This window comes from Schistocerca gregaria, chromosome 1 (assembly GCF_023897955.1).
Source record: "Schistocerca gregaria isolate iqSchGreg1 chromosome 1, iqSchGreg1.2, whole genome shotgun sequence".
In the NCBI taxonomy this organism is placed as follows: Eukaryota; Metazoa; Arthropoda; class Insecta; order Orthoptera; family Acrididae; genus Schistocerca; species Schistocerca gregaria.
Genome location: NC_064920.1, coordinates 425,280,437 through 425,288,974, shown reverse-complemented (window position 1 = coordinate 425,288,974; position 8,538 = coordinate 425,280,437). Strand labels below are relative to the sequence as shown.

Here is an 8,538-nt window from a genome sequence, read left to right as displayed (position 1 = left end):
GCGTCCAAGAAACAAAGGAGCGATTTCTTCTGTCGCCCTAACCGCAGTCTGCTTCACGTCTGCTGTGCAGCGAGCTACCTTAATTTAAGTATTATCTGTATTTTTCTTACTTGTCACTTCTTCTGTGTGTTTTTGCTTTTAGGAAGCTTTAATAGTAGAGTGCTATTAAGTGTTCCATAGATCTCGTGTTTGTTTTGAATACAGTCAGAGAGGGTCCCTTTAGTCAGCCATAGTGCTAGTAGTGCTAGTGATTGTTTTGAATACAGTCCAGAGACAGGTAGTGCTATTTTCCTTGTTTTCTACAAGAAGTGGTTAGCAATCACAGTTTAGTCAATAATCAACCGCCTTTAGTGAATTAGCAGTCTAGTTAAAAGTTGATTAACATTCTATAGTAAATTGATTTCTTAGGATGGATAGGATGTGTGGCTGCTGTGTACGGACGCAGGAGGAGCTGGCCACTCTTCGCGAACAGCTGAGCGTGTTGATGGCCGCGGTCAGCCGTCTTCAGGCTGCTGCCTCGGAGTGTAGCGGCAGTGGGGAGTCTGGTGCGTCGCAAGGTACACCCCAGGTGTTACATGCTTCACCCACTGTCCCTGCTGTCGAGACATCTTCGCGGGTACCGGGCGCGGTTGAGCCACCCTCTCCCCAAGGGGAGTGGCGGGTTCAGCGGCGTTCGCGGCGCACGAGGCGGAGGGTCAACGTGGAGGCTGGCCGTGTGGCATCGCCCGCTCTGCCTGTGAGTGGACATGTGGCCGCTCCTTCAGCAAGGTCCGAGCAGGCACACGGGGGGAGGGGTTTATTAGTTATTGGGAGCTCCAACGTTAGGCGGGTGATGGAGCCCCTTAGGCAAATAGCGGAAAGGTCGGGGAAGAAGGCCAGTGTTCACTCAGTCTGCTTGCCGGGGGGTCTCATCCGAGATGTGGAGGAGGCCCTACCGGCGGCGATAGAGAGCACTGGGTGCACCCGACTGCAAATTGTTGCTCATGTCGGCACCAATGACTCCTGCCGTCTGGGTTCAGAGGTCATCCTCAGTTCGTACAGGCGGTTGGCGGAGTTGGTGAAGGCGGAAATCCTCGCTCGCGGGGTGGAATCAGAGCTAACTATTTGTAGTATCGTTCCCAGAACCGATCGCGGTCCTCTGGTTTGGAGCCGAGTGGAAGGCTTAAACCAGAGGCTCAGACGATTCTGCGGAGAGCTGGGGTGCAAATTTCTCGACCTCCGCTATCGGGTGGAGAAATGTAGGGTCCCCCTGAATAGGTCAGGTGTGCACTACACGCCGGAAGCGGCTACGAGGGTAGCGGAGTACGTGTGGAGTGCACATGGGGTTTTTTTAGGTTAGAGAATTCCCTCCCTAGGCCCGACAAGACGCCTCCTGAGACGCGGCAAGGCAGGAGTACGCAAAATAAAACAGGGAATAACAATATTAATGTGCTAATAGTAAACTGCAGGAGCGTCTATAGAAAGGTCCCAGAACTGCTCTCATTAATAAACCGTCACAACGCCCATATAGTACTAGGAACAGAAAGTTGGCTGAAACCAGACGTAAACAGTAATGAAATCCTAAACTCTGATTGGAATGTATACCGCAGAGATAGGCTGGACAGTGAAGGGGGAGGCGTGTTTATAGCTATAAGAAGTGCAATAGTATCGAAGGAAATTGACGGAGATTCCAATTGTGAAATGATTTGGGTGAAGGTCACGGTTAAAGCAGGATCAGACATGGTAATTGGATGTCTCTATAGACCCCCGGGCTCAGCAGCTGTTGTGGCTCAGCACCTGAAGAATAATTTGGAAAATATTTCGAGTAGATTTCCCCACCATGTTATAGTTCTGGGTGGAGATTTTAATTTGCCGGATATAGACTGGGAGACTCAAACGTTCATAACGGGTGGCAGGGACAAAGAATCCAGTGAAATATTTTTAAGTGCTTTATCTGAAAACTACCTTGAGCAGTTAAACAGAAAACCGACTCGTGGCGATAACATATTAGACCTTCTGGTGACAAACAGACCCGAACTATTTGAATCAGTTAATGCAGAACAGGAATCAGCGATCATAAAGCGGTTACTGCATCGATGATTTCAGCCGTAAATAGAAATATTAAAAAAGGTAGGAAGATTTTTCTGTTTAGCAAAAGTGACAGAAAGCAGATTACAGAGTACCTGACGGCTCAACACAAAAGTTTTGTCTCAAGTGCAGATAGTGTTGAGGATCAGTGGACAAAGTTCAAAACCATGGTACAGTATGCGTTAGATGAGTATGTGCCAAGCAAGATCGTAAGGGATGGGAAAGAGCCACCGTGGTACAACAACCGAGTTAGAAAACTGCTGCGGAAGCAAAGGGAACTTCACAGCAAACATAAACGTAGCCAAAGCCTTGCAGACAAACAAAAATTACGAGAAGCGAAATGTAGTGTGAGGAGGGCTATGCGAGAGGCTTTCAATGAATTCGAAAGTAAAGTTCTATGTACTGACTTGGCAGAAAATCCTAAGAAATTTTGGTCCTATGTCAAAGCGGTAGGTGGATCAAAACAAAATGTCCAGACACTCTGTGACCAAAATGGTACTGAAACAGAGGATGACAGACTAAAGGCCGAAATACTAAATGTCTTCTTCCAAAGCTGTTTCACAGAGGAAGACTGCACTGTGCTTCCTTCTCTAGATTGTCGCACAGTTGACAAAATGGTAGATATCGAAGTAGACGACAGAGGGATAGAGAAACAATTAAAATCGCTCAAAAGAGGAAAGGCCGCTGGTCCTGATGGGATACCAGTTCGATTTTACACAGAGTACGCGAAGGAACTTGCCCCCCTTCTTGCAGCGGTGTACCGTAGGTCTCTAGAAGAGCGAAGCGTTCCAAAGGATTGGAAAAGGGCACAGGTCATCCCCGTTTTGAAGAAGGGACGTTGAACAGATGTGCAGAACTACAGACCTATATCTCTAACGTCAATCAGTTGTAGAATTTTGGAACACATATTATGTTTGAGTATAATGACTTTTCTGGAGACTAGAAATCTACTCTGTAGGAATCAGCATGGGTTTCGAAAAAGACGGTCGTGTGAAACCCAGCTCGCGCTATTCGTCCACGAGACTCAGAGGGCCTTAGACACGGGTTCACAGGTAGATGCCGTGTTTCTTGACTTCCGCAAGGCGTTTGACACAGTTCCCCACAGTCGTTTAATGAACAAAATAAGAGCATACGGACTATCAGATCAATTGTGTGATTGGATTGAGGAGTTCCTAGATAACAGAAGGCAGCATGTCATTCTCAGTGGAGAGAAGTCTTCCGAAGGAAGAGCGATTTCAGGTGTGCCGCAGGGGAGTGTCATAGGACCGTTGCTATTCACAATATACATAAATGACCTGGTGGATGACATCGGAAGTTCACTGAGGCTTTTTGCAGATGATTCTGTGGTGTATCGAGAGGTTGCAACAATGGAAAATTGTACTGAAATGCAGGAGGATCTGCAGCGAATTGACGCATGGTGCACGGAATGGCAATTGAATCTCAATGTAGACAAGTGTAATGTGATGCGAATACATAGAAAGATAGGTCCCTTATCATTTAGCTACAAAATAGCAGGTCAGCAACTGGAAGCAGTTAATTCCATAAATTATCTGGGAGTACGCATTAGGAGTGATTTAAAATGGAATGATCATATAAAGTTGATCGTCGGTAATGCAGATGCCAGACTGAGATTCATTGGAAGAATGCTAAGGGAATGCAATCCGACAACAAAGGAAGTAGGTTACAGTACGTTTGTTCGCCCAATGCTTGAATACTGCTCAGCAGTGTGGGATCCGCACCAGGTAGGGTTGATAGAAGAGATAGAGAAGATCCAACGGAGAGCAGCGCGCTTCGTTACAGGATCATTTAGTAATTGCGAAAGCGTTACGGAGATGATAGATAAACTCCAGTGGAAGACTCTGCAGGAGAGACGCTCAGTTGCTCGGTATGGGCTTTTGTTAAAGTTTCGAGAACATACCTTCACCGAAGAGTCAAGCAGTATATTGCTCCCTCCTACGTATATCTCGCGAAGAGACCATGAGGATAAAATCAGAGAGATTAGAGCCCACACAGAAGCATACCGACAATCCTTCTTTCCACGTACAATACGAGACTGGAATAGAAGGGAGAACCGATAGAGGTACTAAGGGTACCCTCCGCCACAAACCGTCAGGTGGCTTGCGGAGTATGTATGTAGATGTAGATGTAGATGTAGAATAGAAGAGGGCCCTGTCGCATCTGCGGGTGGAGCCTGACGGAGCGTAAATGTTGACGATACGCGTCCCCATCACGGTGACGGCCATGCCTCTGGCAGATGGAAGGTATGTGATATCGGCCACTGGAATGCCTTCTCTGGCGTAGATGGCTACGCCGCGTCCCAGGTGGTCACCAGGAGAAGGATAAGTGTTATATCCCGCGACGTCTGGAAGTGTGGCCAATTGTACTTCCTGTAGTAGTGCTATATCGAAGTCCGAAGCCCATATCATCTCTCGCAGCAGTTTAAGTTTCACGGGTGAGCTGATGGTGTTAGTGTTGATCGTCGCTATTCGGTAGGTTTGGAGCCGTCCCCCGCCGTGAAGGGGAACTCCACCGGCGGAGGATGAAGAGGGGCGAGGCAACGGCGAGGAGTGCCTTGCGCCACCTGACGACGTTATCAGCGGCGTAACGATGCTTCCGTCTGGGGTAACTCTGTCCCCAGCGTGTGGTCCGGGTCCTCATCGACGTCCTCACTCCACACCATTGAGGGCGCTGTCGTTGTGATGGTCGTACGTTCCACTTGGGTCGTAGGGGCGGAGGACGTCTCGGCGGTAGTCGCATCGGTGGAGTCCATGGGTTCAGGAGCACCTGAGCGAGCCAGTAGAGTTGGCATCGAAACATCCACAGTCGGCGTCATGTTGTCGTCATTCGTATCGTCGTGTAGGTTCTCTGAGGCCTCGTCGTGTCGGACGGCCTCTGGAGCATCAGGGGGAGGTGATCCGTCTCGTTCCGAGACCGTACGGCGCCTCCTCTTGCGCCTCTTAGGTGAACGTTGTTTGCGGGTTCGTCCCTCTGTGTCGGAAGACGGAAGGGAGTCGCGTCGCTCTGAGAGGAAGGCGGTCGCGGGAACGTCAAATGAAGGGGTGTCCATTTGTTCAGGCTGGTGGGTGTCGGAAGTCGTCGCTTTTGGTAGTGGCGCCGTAGTAGCGTCTGGCTTTGAGCGCGACGTGTCGGCCCCGGCGGTATCCATAGCAGCTGGAAAGGTCACCGGTACGTGGTCCGATGAACGGCGGCCGGTGGGAGGAGAAGAGAGCGCCGATGCGTAGGTGATCGGTAAAATCGTCGTCGGAGCAGGAGGTGCCACGGTAGCGCCTGGCAGTTGGGTGATCCGTCGCTGAAGACACTCAGATCTGAGGTGGCCTTCTTTTCCGCACCCGGAACAGGTCTTGGGTGGGTCGTCGTATATGACAACCGCTCGGCACCCGCTAATTTGCAGGTAAGATGGCACGTGGCGATGGAGGTCGATGGTGATCTGCCGTATACCGTTAAGAACGGGGTACGTTTGGAATTGCGCCCAGCGTTCGGCAGTGTGGCCATGTACAGTGCCATAGGGGCGGAAAGCCGCGATAACGTCTTCCGCCGGTAGCTCGAACGGGAGTTCGAAAACTCGTATGGTGCGCATTCCTAAGCCGGCATGGTCGACAGTGACCGCTCCGACATTGCCGTCGGCGTGGCAAAAGCGTAATCCATGGTTGGTGTCACGAAGTATTCTTTCACACACCGCGTCATTGACGACTTTCACGTACACAGTACTGCTTAATATGGACAAATGGATGTCCAAGATGTCGGAAGCTGGGATCTTAGCAACGTCGCGTAGGAAGCGTTCCACTTTCAAGGCCTTTGGTCGTGCGTATTCGTTGCAGAAGTTGAATCGTAAAGTTGATTTTCGAAAACTATTGGCCATGGCTCCAGTGCACGTAAGCGACACGTAAGTGACGGCCGCTGAAATATAAACAACAGCGAGCGCGCGCGCTCCGCAAGCGGGAAGAACAACACGTCCGCACTGCACGGCGACGAAAGCTGGACTGTGATCTGAGCCACCGAAGACACAGATGAATAGCGCGACTGCAGAGACTTATCCCTTGCACGCTTCCCGTGAGACACTCATTCTCAACTGTCCACAATTCTACATATGTAATGTACCTTATAGACATTTGCCCATCCACTCATTACTCGCGCACGCTTTGGCGATTCCCGTAAGAGTTTGGGCAACCTGTGCACATTCGCAGAGACGAAGGTAAATGGCTGGGTAGCCTTTAACTACATATGTGAAGACAGTAACTGTTCTCGAAAGAACAGAATACTGTTGATGACCGTGCAGCTTTTCCCTGGAATAAATGATGACTAAGTGAAACCCTCAGCTGCCGACAGGTGCAGAAATACCTCGATGTGGACAGTTGAAAATGTGTTCAAATGTCTATAAGGTACATTACACATGTAGAATTGTGAACAGTTGGGAATGTGACTCTCACGGGAAGCGTGCAAGGGATAAGTCCCTGCAGTCTCGCTATTCATCTGTGTCCTCGGTGGCTCAGATGGATAGAGCGTCTGCCATGTAAGCAGGAGATCCCGGGTTAGAGTCCCGGTCGGGGCACACATTTTCAACTGTCCACATCAAGGTATATCAACAACACCTGTCGGCAGCTGAGGGTTTCAATTAGTCATAATAATTCTATGCTTTGTGCAATGTGGAGGCAGTTTCGTAATTCTGTCCCGTGCCGAGGCTTAGTGGAAAGCGTTTGTCGTTTTTTGTCTTGTTCGTCTTCTGGTCCTCCCCTGATGCAGAGCTTCAGGTCTTTCCCCAATAGGTGAGACATAGTCTGTAACCTGTGGTGGACTAAGAGCCAGTGGCAGTTTCCAGCTGTACCGAAAATGGAAATACACATCATCTCGTACTTATCGCGTGTTACGAGCGTGAACTTATTGTCCTGCGTCGGCTGTCTGCCGTTTGACAGTTCCAGCACACATTGTCATACCTGTGAGTCAAATTGGTTTGTCCAGACCAGCGAACTGGTGGACCTCACATTGAAATCTGCCGGGATTTCAGGGCTCTGATAGGGAAGTTTCCCGCGTTCTAATAATAAGAACGCCAGTCCGCGTAGTTCGTGGATGCGTCAGAACATCACAGCTGCCACAACACCCCGCTCCTCGCCCCAGCGCGCCCATTTCTGGAACCATCGTTTGTTGTGTATTTGGCCGTAGTTGATTCTACTTAAATAGAATTGGGCCTCACAGTGGAGTCACGTAAACAGAGTCAGATTGGGCTGTAAAAGAGATTAATTCAGGGAAAATTTATGTGTATAACTTCCGCCCCAATGAATGCTTTGCCAGTCAAGCAACATCCCTTTTCTGATTTGTGAGTGTCATATTTCTTTCCAAGATTTATCAGCTCATTGTAATTGTTAACGGGTTAATCAAAACTTGTCATTATTTTGTAAACTTAAGTACGCCAATGTTCTCATTCAGCTGCCTCAGCTATTCCCTGTTTTTATTTTATTGTGGTCATACATGGGTACACCAGCAATTCGAGGTTGAATCGCAGTAAATTAGTTAATCTGGTCATTAATCTGAGTTCTGAAACTGTCCGCAGACATAGGCAGGTGAAAACACCATAAGTAAATTCACTAATTTCAAATGGTTCAAATGGCTCTGAGCACTACGGGACTTAACTTCTTTGGTCATCAGTCCCATAGAACTTAGAACTTCCTAAGGACATCACACACGTCCATGCCCGAGGCAGGATTCCTCATTCAGCTGCCTCAGCCATTCCCTGTTTTTATTTTATTGTGGTCATACATGGGTACACCAGCAATTCGAGGTTGAATCGCACTAAATTAGTTAATCTGGTCATTAATCTGAGTTCTGAAACTGTCCGCAGACATAGGCAGGTGAAAACACCATAAGTAAATTCACTAATTTCAAATGGTTCAAATGGCTCTGAGCACTACGGGACTTAACTTCTTTGGTCATCAGTCCCATAGAACTTAGAACTACCTAAGGACATCACACACGTCCATGCCCGAGGCAGGATTCGAACCTGCGACCATAGCGGTCGCGCGGTTCCAGACTGTAGCGCCTAGAACCGCATGGCCACTGCGGCCAGCCACTAATTTCATATGTAAAAGTTAAGAGCGTAGCTCACGATTTGAAGTTGAGGAGCTAATACTTTTCTTCATGTAAAGATAATAACATTGTGCATCACTCTGGCACATATTTATGACAAAAGTAAGTGACGCCTTGGAATGAAGTTAGGTATAAACACAAGCGTCCCAGTTTTTTCTCTTCGAAATCTGGTCAGCCTACCATACACGCTCGCTGGTTTGTTGCTACGGCTCCCATTTTTAATGTTTTAACGCAATTGGAACTTTGCACTTCATTGCTACCGCACTTTGCTAAGTACTTGCAAACTAAGGACGATGCCATTTTGCAACACAACCAATGTCCGAGCTCGACAGCTAAAAACTATCGTATGGGCCGGGTGTGGACGATCCCTGC

At 48.6% G+C, this 8,538-nt stretch overlaps 1 non-coding gene across 1 annotated transcript; it reads left to right on the top strand.

Annotated features, from left to right (window-relative positions):
• The first annotated feature begins 6,563 nt into the window (after positions 1-6,563).
• Positions 6,564-6,637, top strand: Trnat-ugu (transfer RNA threonine (anticodon UGU)). Its single transcript has one exon. It is a non-coding gene; the product is annotated as a tRNA-Thr (tRNA).
• The last annotated feature ends 1,901 nt before the right edge of the window (positions 6,638-8,538 follow it).